At 34.8% G+C, this 17,410-nt stretch overlaps 1 protein-coding gene across 1 annotated transcript in view; it reads left to right on the top strand.

Annotated features, from left to right (window-relative positions):
• Window positions 1–17,410, top strand: part of LOC150079172 (mitochondrial carrier homolog 2-like) — a 273,570-nt gene that overhangs the window by 188,928 nt on the left and 67,232 nt on the right. The gene's annotated exons all lie outside the window — the stretch shown is intronic.

Here is a 17,410-nt window from a genome sequence, read left to right as displayed (position 1 = left end):
ATGATGTTCTTTAGGTAGCCCCACAAGAAAAAGTCTAATGGTGTCAGGTCAGGACTCCTTGGTGGCCTTCTTACTGACACTGACTGAGGCAGTGCGTGTAGGAGTCATTCTGCGCACACTCATGGTGCAGCCAAGGTCATTGTTGTGGTGTCAAATAAAACTTTGTGAGTTACCATGCTGTTTGCTTCTACGATCACAGCAATCGAACAAATATTTCCGAAGATAATTAAAAGGGAAATCACGGACACTTTTTTCGATGACCCTGTATATATTATATATGTATGCCTATAACACATGCATATGTTATATATAGGGGTCTGCAAACTTTTTTTGATTTTTGAAGGGATCTGTAGATCTCAGTAGTTTGGGAACCACTGGTTTAGAGCATTAATATTGCTCTAAGTAATTAGCACTTTGATTGCTGAATTTTTGAATTGTAATTCACGGCAGAACAAAAAAATATTAGTCTGCTGATCGGCAGACTGATATTTTTTATTTTACTTTAAAGAAAGTATTATGTAAAAAAATTAAACATTTCAAAATTCCAATTTTATCAAACATTTTAAAAGGTAAAATATTTACTAGTTTGTTAAAAATTAAAGCAACAGAAATACATGTGATAAGAAAAAATATATTGACAAAGTAAAAACATTAATTGAATATTAATTATTATGTAACTCAAAAATGTTATGCAAGTCACATAGTGCAGTCTGTCAGAATCCAAGCATAAAAAAATAATCACACCAAAAAACAAAACATGTCAGCTGGTTACAAATTAGTAAAAATATTGTTGAACAGATGGTAGAAAAATACTGAAATACTCATGACAAGTAAAGTAAATCCAGCCCGAGCAGAAAATTTAAATGTCTTGCAGTCTGAGACTGCACTGTACTAGTTAACCTGGCAGTGATAGCACCCAAAATGTACCTAAAATGGTGGAAGGTTACCTGATAGGTAACCTGCCATCATTTTGGGTAAATTTTGGTCCAGGTTTCATTTTAATTTTTGGAAAATGTTTTGGATTTTTTTAAATTCTGTTTAAACACCTTTTATTTTCAAACAAAAAATCAATTATATTGAAACTTGCAAAAAAAAATATATACAGTGGAACTTCTATTTAACGAATTTCTCTATATTACGAATTTTTTCGCAAAACATTGCACCTTGAAACAAAATTACATGTAAAATTAACCCCATATAGCGAAGTGTTAGTTTCTCTATAACGAATTTTTAAAAATATTAGTAAAAGCATTTTTGAAGATTTTCAAGCATTTACTGCTAAACAGCCGCTCAAATATACGGCCACCTTCTCTCTGAAATTGCGCACTAGCATCTGGAATTAATCATCCTTTTAGTGAATACTTGTGGCCATTGACACCCATGGGGGAGGGTCTTTGTTTCATTTTTGTTACAGTTATAAAACCAAATGGGTTTTCTTAAAAGTGGTCATAAACTTCACAATAAATAGGGTAGATTTCTAAATTGATGTTAGCTCAGGGGAAAACAAAATTCGCTGCGGTAATCGTTTATCTTGCTGTGGCAGCAATACATAGAAAGCTACCATAGTCGGTTTTTAGTAACGCCTACTGAGTGACATTCACTTCTCACCTCAACCGTACCATGTGACCTTCCTGTCAATCATTATATAATATGTCCGTTCTCATCTAACTGGACTCCCAGTAGATGGTTTTCATGAATTTTTTTTTTTTTTTTTTTTTATTTTGTTCTTTTAGAACAATTTGTCATCAATCACATAGGCTATATGCTCTTGTGTTTTTTTTTTTCTGAAAAGTAACATACAGCATACATTAACCGTAAATTTTCTTCTGTGTATAAATGAATGAAAGTCGTATATTTCTTTAAAGTGATTGATAGGAAAAGTCACATGATACTGTTGAATTGGCAAGCGAACATCATTGAGTAGACCGTACTAACAATTCACTATATGGCCAGCCCAGCAAAGTTTGCGGTGTATGTATCGGCAAGAGCTGCAGTCCAGTAATTTTTACATTTGCGGTAACAATGTCGAAGGGAAGGTGTTTAAGTATTAATGATAAAGTAAAGATTTTTCATAATATTGACCAGGGTTTTAAGAAAAAAGATATTGCGGAGAAATATGGCATACCTGCAAGCAGCTTATCTAAGATTTTAAAAAATCAAGAATCAATTTTAAATGCAATTGGAGGAGGAGCAGACGAAAAGCGAATTAAGTTGTGTATATACGAAGATGTTGATAAAGCTGTTCTAAAATGGGTGCAAATGATACGTCAAAAGAATATACCAGTATCGGGTCCAATAATTAAGCAACAAGCTCTGAAATTTGCACAGTCCCTGGGACATACAGAATTTAATGCGAGCACTGGGTGGCTAGATAAATTTAAGAAGCACCACAGAATTGTGGAAAAGGTTATTTGTGGAGAAAGTGTTAATATAAGTGAAGAAGATTGCAACAGTTGGAGGAACAATACCTTAAAGAAGATTTTGGAAGAATAAGGATGTTTTTCTTAAGGATTTTTCTTAAGGAACCTAAGGATGTTTTTAATGCTGACGAAATGGATTTATTCTTTAAATGTTTACTGAATAGAACACTTGCTTTTAAGTATGATAAATGTTTTGGCGGAAAACAAAGCAAAGAAAGAATCAGTGTGCTAGTTGGAGCAAATATGACAGGAAGTGAAAAATTAAGACTTTTAGTCATCAGAAAATCAAAAAACCCAAGATGTTTTATAGGCACATAATCTTTGGAAGTTGACTACACCTTTAATAAAAAAGCATGGATGACAAGTGATATCTTTGAAGACTGGATATTAAAACTAGACAAGCGTATAACAAAAGAAAAAAGGAAAATCGTGTTGGTAACTGACAATTGTCCGGCACATCCTGCCAGTATTTCTGCCAAACTTGAAAGTGTGAAGTTGTTGTTTTTACCACCAAACGTGACGTCAAAACTCCAGCCAATGGACCAAGGCATTATTAAAAATTTTAAATTTCATTATCGAAAGAGAATAATAATGGAGATTGTCAATGCGTTATCAGAAAATAGAAACTTGGAGGTTACAATTAACCTTAGAGATTGCATCTCTGAACTGGCAAAAGTTTGGACAAACAATGTCACTGAATACGCTATTCAAAATTGTTTTTTGAAAATGGGATTTGCATTGAATACAGAAGTCGAACAAGATGAACTGCCCCTTTCACAACTGAAAAACTTTTGGACATTATTAGAATCATCCGGAAACAGTGAAAATGAAATAACACTGGATAGTTATGTTTATGTAGATCAAGATCTGACTACAACAGAACATCCAAATGAAGATGAAATACTGCTGAACAGTGTTAGACACGACCATGATCACAAAGAAATTAATGATGACGCTGAAGACACATCAGAACAACCTGTAGAAAAGCCAACTCGCGAAGAAATGATTAACACTTTTAAACCGGTTCGTATGGGTCCACAGTTTTGTGAAAATGTTCTTGATAATGTTTTTAATTCTCTGAACAAAAGTGAGGTTTTCTTTGAGAATCAGACATTTTTTAATTGTACTGTGCGAAAATTACAGATTTTTTTTTTGTGATACTGGCGAAAATTGTATAAATGTAATTTAAATAAGTCTTTTTCAAATAAAATACATTAAAAATAAATGTAGATTCATTTTCATTTTATAATTAAATAACAGTTTCTAATAAAAAAAGATATTCTCTGTATAACGAAATTTCTCTATAACAAATTTTTTCAATGGATTTATCGAATTCATCATAGGGAAGTTCGACTGTATTTATATTTCAGACAAAATATGTACTTCAATCTCTGAATTCTCTTCCATTTTACAGTTTAAAAGACTTAATTGTACAAAATTTCAAACATGCATGTGCATATATTTCTGATTATTATATAAATCATATTAAAAATAATTAAAAAAACGCATTATGTATATTCAGTGCTATTAGTTCTGTTATCAGATTTATTTCAAATATGGTGTTCTTCACAGTGCATGAAATTTGTAACCACATATCTTGCTTCCTGCAGTGTAGTGGCCATCTTGTGAGAATATCGGGTTTTGTATAAATTCTCTTTACTGTGTGAAAGCAAGACTAGAATAAGAATATAGATGTTTATTGAATTAGTGGGAGAAGAAAAACTTTAAACTGACGTATAAAAACCATAAAAAATCACTTCAGAAACTATTGCATTAAAAATATGACTGTTTTTAGGAAGGTAAAAAAAAAAAGTGGTAGTGGCAGGTAAATATTTACCTGCCATTACCACTGAGTTAAGGACCAGTATCAGCCAGGAGCATCATAGTGTATGAAGATGTTCCCATGTGATTCATCAAAGCTTTTTATTCACAGTTATTATGTAAGTAATAATACTGTACTCTTAAGACAATTTTATTTTATTATGTTGTGAAATCAAGCTTATAAGGTATTAAAATTTTAGAAAAAAACTGAAGTTAAGAGTAATGGAATTTCAGAACATTTCTAATTATATTGTCCTTCAAAAAAATGAATAAATGTAGTTGCAGTTATGACAAATGCTAATCATGTCATCACGCTAACGTTGATGCTTATAGTTAGGTAGCATATTTTTCTTAACTCTGAATTCGAACAAGGGACTGAAATTGGTCCTGAAACTTTGTGCTGAAGTGGAAAAATTGTTACAGAATAAAGTGATCCTTAAAAGTATTCTGTTATCCATTTATTCTACAACCCATTGATTGGTGATATGTACCGAGGCAACTGAGCACAGTGTCATTGGATGTAGGATGAAATATTTTTAGAATATGGCTGAATGCAGTTACATTATGATAGTATTTAGTATATGAGGAGCAGTCGTAGCCGGGTGGTTAGGAGCGGGAGTGCAGTAGCACGCGCTCTTTGAGTAGACCGGGGTTCAAGTCCCTGACTGCTGAATACGGTCGATCTGCCAACCCACACTGGACCAGCGTGGCAGATTATGGTCTATTTCCCTCAGCATGAATTGTTGAGGAGGCTTCCATCCTGCAGTGGGTTGATAATGGCCGCACTTTACTTTTTTTTTTTTTTTTTTATATGAGGAGCAGTACAGCATTTATTAGTATGTATGTGAAATATAGTTTTTTTCACAAAAAGAAGTGTTTATTTTTGGAACATTATCTGTGGGTTTGGGGAGTGCGCTCAGGAATACGGTAGACAAGCTATATATTCTTGAATGAACTGAATCAAAATGGAGAATTACATCAAACACATCAAAAATAATGAATTTATGTCTATATGAGCAGGCTGTACACTTGCAGCACGTTTGGCAACAATTTAAATTAAATTTTATTTTCATTTTTAATAAAATTTTGTATTAAAAACTGAGAGTTGCATTTTAAATGAATAGCCCTAGATGTCATGGTACATTATATTTTATGTATATTCTGAAATTATAGCTTCTGATCGTCCAAACAACAATCACAAATGAGCTAGAAACTTCTTTATAAATGTAACTCACCTCTAAAAGTATGTTATTTAAATCACTCATATGGGGGCTTATTGGAAGGTTTATACATTAGTTAAATCACTGTAGAAAAGCTTATTTGGGTTAAGGAACATGGAGCAAGTAGTAAAATAAGATGAGAATACTAACCTTTATGTGCTTAAAGATGTTTTTAATCCTGTGGGCTAATGAACTGTGAAAGGTCAGGGACACTATTTTTAGTATTAGCATTAGCAGAGGCATAGGATGCAAGAAAGCAAGCTTATGCAGCATCAGCAAAAAAAAAAAAAAAAACCTCCCATTTCACTTCAAATGTTTATCCAGCTCAGCCTTAAATTTATTTAAGCTATCAACTTCCACAACAACAGATGCAAGTCTGTTCCAACAATCAACTACCTGCTGGCTAAAGGCAAATTTCCCCACATCTATTCTACCGCTGTCTTTCCTCAGTTTGAATCTATGCACCTTCAGGTTCTTAATCTGAGCAACAGGAAGAATCTCATCAGCATTGAGCTTGCTCAATCCATACAAGGCCTTTTACACCTCAATCAGATCACCTCCCATGTGCCTGGTCTCCAGGCACTGCAATTTGCAGAACTTAAGCTTATCTTGGTAAGCACACCCCCTTTGTTCCCCTCACAAATCTTGTTGTCCTTCTTTGTACTCATTCTAGCAACTCTACATCCTTCCTAAAATGAGGCCTCCAAACATGTACACGGTATTCAAGGTGTGGCTTGACCATTGCCTTGTACAACGGAATAATTACCTCCTTGTCCCTGCTAGCAAAATTCCTATATATCATTGACAAGACTCCATGACCTGCTCTGGCAGCCCATCTACACTGCTCAACAAATTCATATCTGACTGTACAATTAACCAAGGGTCTTTTTCACTCTCCACTTTCCTGAGTGTAGTACCACACAGTTGGTATGTTTCTCTTGGGTACCCACATGCAGTACTTTGCATTTGTCAATGTTAAATTTCAGTTGCCACTTCTCAGCCCATTTACTTTTTTATGACTGCACATTATAGCCTTAGTTGCTAATGTGCCAATAAAACCCAACCAACCTCAGCCCATTTGCCCAACTTATCTAGATCCAGTATGCAGTAGCATACTGTCTTTACTGTCATTAACAACCCTGCCAACCTCTGCATCATCTGAAAACTTGAACTTTAAGCCTGATGTACCATCATCAATATCATTGATGAATACACGAAACAACAATGGGCCCAGCACTGAACCCTGGAGAACTCCACTAATAACACTAGTCTACGAAGAGCAATGTTTATTGATTACCACTTTCTCTCGTCTTCCACTCAACCATCTCTTTATCCATTGTAGCATCTTGCCCTCAATGCCATACTGCTCCAATTTGTACATCACTCTTCCATGTGCAACAGTATCAAAAGCTTTCCTGAAATCCAAGTATATGGTATCAAAATTATTTTTTGCATCCATTTCCTTTGTGACCATATTATAGTATCCAATCAAAAAAGGTCAGACAAGATCTCCGCCGACCGGGCTAGCCGAGTGGGTAAAGTACCTGCCCGGCAACCCAAAGGTTGCGGGTTCGATTCCCGCCTCGGGCTTGGATCAAAGTACTGCAAAAACCTTGGGAGGTGCAATATGGCCATAGAAGCCGATGCGCCAACAACTACCAAATCAAAAAAAAAAAAAAAAACAAGATCTCCCTTTAACAAACCCATGCTGTGTCTTAACTACTACTGCTGTCTTGTTTAGATGATCCTACTGCTGTCTTGTTTAGATGATCCTGCAATGCTTCTTCATTATTTTCCCCAGAACACAAGTTAAACTAACAGGCCTATAGTTACTTGTGTCACCTTTTGAATCCCCTTTGTGAATTGGGGAAACATTTGCACACATCCAGTCAATGGGGACCTCACATGAGTCTAAAAAAGTTCTTATAATTATGGCTAAGGGTTCGCATACTTCCTTTGCTGCCTCCTTTAATATAACTGGTAGATCCCATCTACCCCAGGTGCCTTCCTTATATTTTACTTCAACAATTTCTCCTCCACTTTGCTCTCAGTTATTACAAAATCACTTAGCTCACTGCCAGAGTTTAATACACCTCTGGCATTCCCCTTCCTTGAATAATTTCATGTGTGAATGTAGATGCAAAATACTCATTCAATTTATCAGCTATCTGAGCATGATCATCAATAGTCAAACCATCTATGTTAAGTGGACCAATCTGATTCATCCCTTTCCTTCTATTTTGTTATAGCTCTGTAGCAGGTGCTTCATAAAGAAATTTATCTCATTTTAATGGTATGTGTTTGTGCATGTGTACACGCTTGCATACCATAATACATAAAGGACAACTGTCCTTTCATTAAAATAGTGGGAAAGGTTTGGTTATCCTAGTGTCAATTTGCAAAATGTATTCCAAGTTATTCATAAATAAATGCCTTATGACATATGAACTGTTGCTGTCTGATGTGTTTATTGCAGACCTATTAAACCGCCAAATATTTAGAAACTGGAAACTGAAAATTTTTTATTTTAGATCATATTTTTACTGGAAGAAACCAAAAAATATAAGTTCTGTAAAGTGGATAAATTTGTGATAATTGTTATATTTCTTTATATAAATTAGGCCTATCCACCTGCTTTAATTATATCAATATGGAAATTTTAAAACAGCTAAAAGTATGAATTCAGTAAGTGCCAGTTATAGTGATCACGTTTGCAAATTGAATTTTGATTCTAATAAGCGAAAATCGACAAATATTATCCAGAGGCTATAAAACTAAAGATATAAAGCACAAATTTACACTTTATTACCAATTAAATGATACGCGAAAATCAGAAGAATATTATCCACAGGTTAGCAAAATAAAAATAAATTTATACTTACATCCATAGCTTAATTAATATACATATTAATTAAACATAACACTTTGTAATATGATTTAAAAAGTCACTTATTTTAGATTGCTTTAAATTATCACTACAAAGTATATTTATAGATTTTTCAATATTGCATAACAGTTTATATTCACGATCACTTTTATTTATTTTATTTTATTTTATTTTTTTTTTTTATGAAAACCCCAAACACGAAAGGTATCAAAACCTATAGTACTTAGTACTGCATGGGTTGAAGGAGAAGTAAGGGAGGGGGGGATGCCGAAAACTTTGCTCTAGAGACTAAACATGGGTTTCACCACTTCAAGCCTCCAATAAGCAAAGTGGTGGTATTTCACCGGTTGATGAAAGTCATCTACCACCTAGAACTTCCAACACTGTCCTCAGGATGGCTATAGCTTCACGAGTTTGCTGTTTTGTAACTGGAATTCATTCTGGTTACAAAATCTTCATTTTCCTCCTCCTTGGTGAAATTATCATTAGTAGTAGACTGGGCAATTTCTTCATCTGTTAAAGCTGTAATAACTTGTAGATCACCTTCTATGTCCACCCAATCATTAAACTCCTGTTCACCCATGCCTTAAGGCTTTTCAACGTGATTAGTATCGTGACTTAGTTGACCATCATGAATACCCCATGTATAGGATGAATACCACGTATTTCCCCATGTATAGGACGCACCTTTTTTCCAAAACATTTGGGGTCTAAAAACTGGGTGCATCTTATACAGTGGTTGTAGATGATTTTACTTGCATTTCCCGCTTTTTCGCGCTTGTTGTCTTTGCGCTCATTGTTTCACACTTGTTACCAATATATTAGGTTATGTTTTGCCCAGAAATGGCTCAGAAAAGATTTTCGTACAGTGCTGAATTCAAGTTATGAGGAGTTGTATGAATTTTATGATGAATAAAACTTGAGTTCAATAACTTTATGTAATACTTTTTTTTTTTTTTTTTTTTCAAATTTCGGGCCCCAAAATTAAGGTGCGTCTTATACATGGGGAAATACGGTAATTAATCCACATTTTTTTAAACAGTTGCTAATGCAGTTTTCGGAAACTTCATTCCAGGCACTCATTGTCATATGAACTGCATCTAAAACAGTTATCTGCTTTGCTATATCGAATGTTGTTTCCAAACCTTCATCTATAGACTGGATGGTTCTTCGCCTCATATCTGATCTATAAAAGATCTTAAATGTTTTTATTATTCCCTGGTCGAGAGGTTGAATCAGTGACACAGTATTTGAAGGTATAAAATCTAATTCAATATTTTTGAAAGTCAACTTTGGATGAGCTGGGAAGTTGTCCAAAACCAATGCAATTTTTTTGTTTTTCTTATCCAATTGCAAATCCCATTTACGAAGATAATTTTCAAATAAAGAAGCTGTTATCCAAGCATTGGCATTATTGGCATATTCAACAGGCAACTGTTTTATTCCTTTAAAACATCTAGGCGATTTACTCTTAAAACATCTAGGCCTATAACTAACAGCTTCATCTTGATTGTTCCCATCATGTTGCATGTTAAAAAAACTGTAATCCTGTCCTTGATCTTCTTTCCTGCAGATGCAGCTGCAGAGGAATTTTTAAAAATCATGCAATGGTCTGGGGTAGCCTTGTAGTTAAACCCTGTTTCATCTGTATTAAAAATGGCTACAAGATTATAAGTGAATAAATCAGCCGTGGTGATTGCATCCTTGACCATTATTCCATTATATGAAGTGACTGCTTTCATCATAAAGATCAACTTCCACATACTTACATTGGAAAAAAAACTAAAAAGAAATAGACTATAGTATAGTTAGCTCTTATGAAGTTTTCTTTATAAAGTATGAATCAGAGCTGTAATACTCAATATGTTCTACGTTGATAATAATATTAGTAAATTAATAAGAGGAGTTTACCTCAATATAGTAACGTGGAACACTTCCGTATGATACCCTCCAGAAATTAAAACGGAAAAAACGAAAAAATCGACAACTTACCGGTCCATTAAAGTAAAATATAAATAATTAAAGTAAAATATAAATAATTAAATAATCAATTTAACACAATTCAAAATCAATTCAAAACGATTAAAATTAAAATTAACGCAATTAAAAGAATAACGAAAATATTCAAAACGATCTTCCTTCCTGAAGCTGACAATGCTTTTCGACCGACTGTCGTGATCACAGGAATGAAAATCACCGAATCAGGCTAAACCTGCAACTTAAATAGTGATTATGTGTCTTCGCGCATGCGCGTAAAGGTCCACGCATCGGAGATCAAATATGGCCGCCGAACATTAACAGAATTCTCGTGTAATTTAATTTCAATGGTTTCTGCAATTAATAGTCGCGTATAATTACGTTGAACGTTAAGTATTTTGGTCTCGTTAAATAAAAAAGTATGTTTTTCGTTAATGGCATGAAAGGCTAATTCTGACGCTGCTGACCGAGAAGCACGAACTGAGGCTTCGTGTTGATTTACACGGATATTAAGAGAAAACCGCGTCGAACCCTGATAAGACGAGTCGCAATCACCGCAAGAAATGCTGTATACTAGATCATTAATTTGTGTTGCGAACGCGGAAAGAACCGAGCGATTGTTCAGTATAGTGTGTAACTTCCGTATAGGCCTAGCTATAATTTTAAATTCGGTATCTTTAAAGAATCTGTTAAGCTGTTTGTGCCACTGTTCAACGTATGGGACAGAAATAAAGTATTTTTTGATATTACTATTGTTGATTGGTGCAGTATTTTGTATCCTATCCTTAGCTTGTACCCTAATTCGATTTATTGTGTTAATGGGATAACCCCTGTTCAAGAATCTGCTAGTTAATATTTGTATTTCTGAGTCCAAAGCAGAATCCGTCGTTGAATATTTATAGGCATTTAGAAATTGATTAAAGATAATCGATCTTTTGTAGGTGAACGGGTGGTAGCTATTATAATGTAGAAGCATACTGGTGTTTGTGGGTTTTCGATAGATGCTAAATTGTATTTTGTTCGAGTCCCGGGTAAGCGTGAAATTTAGAAAGTTTAATGATTTAGTATCCGTATCTTCCCTTTCCAATGTAAATTTGAGTCTAGAATGAATATTATTAAACAAATGTAAAATGTCTTGGATAGTACTACTATCGGTAATAACTAGAACATCGTCTAAATACCTCCCATAGTATGTGATACGGGGACGAAAAGGTGTCAAATGTATCTGCTCAATCGTTGAGAGATAGATCTCTGACATTAAGCCACTCAGGCTCAAACCCATTGGTAATCCAAAAATTTGTTTGTACACCTTGTCTCGAAAGGTGATGTAGTTAGCCTCAACTAATAGTTTAATTAAGTGAAAAATTTCCTTAATAGGCAGCTTCGTATAATTAATCGGTGTCGAGTTTTTATTTAACATATCCCAAATAATATCTAATGTGTATTCAACGTTTACATTCGTATATAATGAGGTAACATCTAATGAGAATAAATTGTCATTGTCGCCTAGTCTACAGTCTTTAAGATTATTAAATAATGTATCGTAATTTTTAATCCCAAATTGTATAACCTGTCTAAAAGGTTTTATAATGTTATATACATAAGTGGCTAAGGCTGAAAATGCCGAGTTCCTGTAGGAAACAATAGGTCGAATCGGAAATCCAGGCTTGTGTAATTTTACCTGACCAAAAAGTGCAGGAATATTGTATGTTCTGGACTTCAATTCCTTCAACTGAACCATAGTAATGTAGTCATTTTTACGATATGTGGTTAATGTTTTATTGTATTGATTTACCAAATTGGTAAACAGTGTCGGGTCCACTTCACGATAAGTGGAGGTATCAGACACAACTGAATCTAACTTATTAATATAATCATGTTTATCTAGTATTACCACTGTGTCTCCTTTATCTGCCCTCTGTATAATAATGTCCTTATTTTCTCGAAGTTCTCGTAAAGCTGAACTGTCATGTGTATTCAATTTAGGAAGTCGCGTTTCTTTTATGTTATTCACTACTTGGTTAACTTGTTGAATAAATACATCTTTTTGTGGAACACTACGAAGTCCAAATTCAATATCAATTACGCATTGTTTTTTTGGCAGCTTTCGAGGTGGTAAATTATAATTTAATCCTTTGGATAAAAGTGAAATCTGGTCCTGCGATAGTGTACACGAGGAAAGATTTGTAACCTGTTGATATGTCGGTTCGTTGGATACTGGGTGAGGGGGTGTTCGTGAACTAGCCGACATATTCTGTGGTAGTGCGTTATGTGTCTGTGGGGGGGATGTCACCCAACTCGTGTGAACTTGGTCGCAAGCTCGCGACAATGTGTTAGAATTCGCATGAACGTGTCTAGAACTATTCGATAATGTTTGCAACTTATTAACGTGTCTGTTTTTTATCTCTGAGGCTTGTGCTTCCCGTCGCAAATCTATGGAGGTCTTCAATACAGACCAATCGTTCGGATGTAGATAATTTTTTAATTTATCGCGAAGCTTCCTAACCTGGGAAAGGTATTTTTGTTTATCCGAATATCGAGATTTTAAGGCAAGCTTAACAATATTACGTGATGTCGCCAGTGATAGTTGTTTTATGCCTGAAATTTTTTGATTTAAATTCACCCTGGCAAACTTCGGAACGATGTTGTTTTGAAGGCAATATTTTAGGAAAGAAATATGGTAACTTTGGGCCGAGTACCTTAGTGTAGATTTAATGTAATTTTGTACCAAGCCATTCAAAAAATCTCCCATAATTGTGTGTATCGATTGTATACTACTGGAGAGACAGGAAGTGAATGAAATAGTCAATAAGAGTTTGGAAATTAATTAGAAAGTATGAATCAGAGCTGTAATACTCAATATGTTCTACGTTGATAATAATATTAGTAAATTAATAAGAGGAGTTTACCTCAATATAGTAACGTGGAACACTTCCGTATGATACCCTCCAGAAATTAAAACGGAAAAAACGAAAAAATCGACAACTTACCGGTCCATTAAAGTAAAATATAAATAATTAAAGTAAAATATAAATAATTAAATAATCAATTTAACACAATTCAAAATCAATTCAAAACGATTAAAATTAAAATTAACGCAATTAAAAGAATAACGAAAATATTCAAAACGATCTTCCTTCCTGAAGCTGACAAAGACTGTAGACTCGGCGACAATGACAATTTATTCTCATTAGATGTTACCTCATTATATACGAATGTAAACGTTGAATACACATTAGATATTATTTGGGATATGTTAAATAAAAACTCGACACCGATTAATTATACGAAGCTGCCTATTAAGGAAATTTTTCACTTAATTAAACTATTAGTTGAGGCTAACTACATCACCTTTCGAGACAAGGTGTACAAACAAATTTTTGGATTACCAATGGGTTTGAGCCTGAGTGGCTTAATGTCAGAGATCTATCTCTCAACGATTGAGCAGATACATTTGACACCTTTTCGTCCCCGTATCACATACTATGGGAGGTATTTAGACGATGTTCTAGTTATTACCGATAGTAGTACTATCCAAGACATTTTACATTCGTTTAATAATATTCATTCTAGACTCAAATTTACATTGGAAAGGGAAGATACGGATACTAAATCATTAAACTTTCTAAATTTCACGCTTACCCGGGACTCGAACAAAATACAATTTAGCATCTATCGAAAACCCACAAACACCGGTATGCTTCTACATTATAATAGCTACCACCCGTTCACCTACAAAAGATCGATTATCTTTAATCAATTTCTAAATGCCTATAAATATTCAACGACGGATTCTGCTTTGGACTCAGAAATACAAATATTAACTAGCAGATTCTTGAACAGGGGTTATCCCATTAACACAATAAATCGAATTAGGGTACAAGCTAAGGATAGGATACAAAATACTGCACCAATCAACAATAGTAATATCAAAAAATACTTTATTTCTGTCCCATACGTTGAACAGTGGCACAAACAGCTTAACAGATTCTTTAAAGATACCGAATTTAAAATTATAGCTAGGCCTATACGGAAGTTACACACTATACTGAACAATCGCTCGGTTCTTTCCGCGTTCGCAACACAAATTAATGATCTAGTATACAGCATTTCTTGCGGTGATTGCGACTCGTCTTATCAGGGTTCGACGCGGTTTTCTCTTAATATCCGTGTAAATCAACACGAAGCCTCAGTTCGTGCTTCTCGGTCAGCAGCGTCAGAATTAGCCTTTCATGCCATTAACGAAAAACATACTTTTTTATTTAACGAGGCCAAAATACTTAACGTTCAACGTAATTATACGCGACTATTAATTGTAGAAACCATTGAAATTAAATTACACGAGAATTCTGTTAATGTTCGGCGGCCATATTTGATCTCCGATGCGTGGACCTTTACGCGCATGCGCGAAGACACATAATCACTATTTAAGTTGCAGGTTTAGCCTGATTCGGTGATTTTCATTCCTGTGATCACGACAGTCGGTCGAAAAGCATTGTCAGCTTCAGGAAGGAAGATCGTTTTGAATATTTTCGTTATTCTTTTAATTGCGTTAATTTTAATTTTAATCGTTTTGAATTGATTTTGAATTGTGTTAAATTGATTATTTAATTATTTATATTTTACTTTAATTATTTATATTTTACTTTAATGGACCGGTAAGTTGTCGATTTTTTCGTTTTTTCCGTTTTAATTTCTGGAGGGTATCATACGGAAGTGTTCCACGTTACTATATTGAGGTAAACTCCTCTTATTAATTTACTAATACGAAGTTTTCTTTATGCAGCATGTAATGGAACTGTGAAATAAGTTGCCCATAAAATTGTATTAAAAGTTGTTGTGCTTGTAAAATGATATGTCAATAAAAACCTGTTTTTACTATCCATGTGCTATACGTGCATCTTAAATGAATATATATATTGCCTGTGACCGCAACATATACACAAAATGAGTATATATAAGTAATACTACTAAGATCTGTCTTTGCAACAGTTGCAAGATAGGCCAGTAGATATAACCAATTACCGACACCACATATACAGAAAAATCTCATAAATAACACACACACACACACACACACACACACACACACACACACACACACACACACACACACACACACAGTATATTCAAAAAGTTCCCAGAATTTTATTATAAAAGTTTATTGAGTGAACAGTTGGGCTTACTAACCTAATTTGTCTTCAAAGTACCTTCCTTCCTTCTATACACACTCACTCACCCTTGCTCCATCAGTCTTCCCAAGCTTTAAAATCATGTTTTTTTAGTACACACAAGCCACTTCAGCATTTTTTCTTTAATGTCATCCACTTAAGCCAAACGATGACCCCGAAGCCCCATTTTAAGTTTGGGGAACAGCCAGATTTTTTTCACAGAACTGCTGAACTGCCATTGCCATATGACTGGGCACATTGTCAGGTGCAGGATCTAGCCATCCTTCCAATTTTCTGGCCATCTTCATCTCACATTCTCAAGCAAACATGTCAAAACATCAACATAGTAAACAGCAGTAATGTTTCTCCCTTAGTCACAAATTCATGGTGCAATATGCCCTCACTGTCAAAAAAAAAATAATCAGCATGACTTTGACAGTGGATTTTGTTCCATGAGACTTCTTGTGCCATAGGAACATTTTTTGTGTGCCTTTCAGATGATTCCACATTGGTCTCAGAATCATAGGCAAACACCCACTAACTACTTTTTTTAGGAAGCATGGATCCTGCATAGATTTTACAAATCACCTGCAATGGCTTTCCTACAGTCCATTTAATCATCCAACAGCAAGCATAGATTATATATTTATGAATATATATGTATTTTTATCTTAATGGATATTAATTATATATTAGTATTAGTAATGGCCACATGGTGCAAGAAAGCCTATGGCTTATGCTGCACCAGCCAAAAAAAAAAAAACTGAATAAAACAATGATGATGAAAAAAAATAAAATAAAATAATTAATAAAAAAAAGGAAATTAAACCTATCATCCTATGCGCTTCCCTGACCCGAAGGTATTATCCAGATGACCTTTGAATTTCCCCAAACTGTCAGCCTCTACCACCTATGTAGGCAACTTAATCCAGTAATTTATAACTCGCTGGCTAAAATAAAACTTCCTGCAGTCCAATCTAAACATTTCCCCTCGTAACTTGAATTTATGTCCCCTACTTCTAGCATCATTTATAATCTTGAAAAGTTCGTCCTCATTCATTTTACTGATGCTTCTCAGAGCCTTAAACACCTCAATCAAATCTCCTCTAAGGTGTCTAGTTTCCAAACTCTGCAACCCACATATTCGAAGTCTTTCTTCATAAGGACGCCCTTTTGCCAATCTCACCAGGCGAGCTACCCATCTTTGCACTCTTTCAAGAAGCTCGATGTCTTTCTTTAGGTGCGGTCTCCATACTTGAACACAGTATTCCAAGTGTGGTCTAACAAAAGCCGTATATAATGGGATTATCACGTCCCTATCTCTACTTGCAAAAGTTCGATAGATCATCAGTAGGACACCATGGGCCTTCCTTGCAACCTGTTTACAATGCTCAGAGAATTTCATGTCTGACCGTATCGTAACACCCAAGTCCCTTTCCTCCACTACTGGGTTTAGTTGAACTCCACCAAGTGAATAAGTTATTTTGGGATTACTGTTTCCCAGATGTAATACCCTACGCTTTGTTGGATTAAAGCATAGCTGCCATTTTTCTGACCATTCCTGAAGTCTATCTAGGTCTCTCTGAAGAAGCTCAGTTTGACAGTGATCGTTAACTACTCTACCAATTTTAACATCATCTGCAAATTTAGACATCACGCCCTCTATCCCTTCATCAATGTCGTTTATGAAAATTAAAAAAACACTGGTCCTAATACTGATCCTTGGGGAACCCCACTTCTTACATCAACCCAATCTGAGGAATAGCCATTTATCACAACCCTCTGCCTCCTGCCCCGAAGCCATCCTGCTATCCATCTAAGGATTTTCCCAGTGATTTCAACCTGTTCAGCTTATAAAGCAACCGCTCATGTGGGACTGAGTCAAAAGCTTTGCTGAAATCTAAATAAAAAATG

Source organism: Mastigoproctus giganteus, chromosome 10 (assembly GCF_048544385.1).
Source record: "Mastigoproctus giganteus isolate SK-2022 chromosome 10, ASM4854438v1, whole genome shotgun sequence".
Classification (NCBI taxonomy): domain Eukaryota; kingdom Metazoa; phylum Arthropoda; class Arachnida; order Uropygi; family Thelyphonidae; genus Mastigoproctus; species Mastigoproctus giganteus.
Note: the sequence above shows the minus strand (reverse complement) of the source record. Positions and strands in the feature narration are given on the sequence as shown.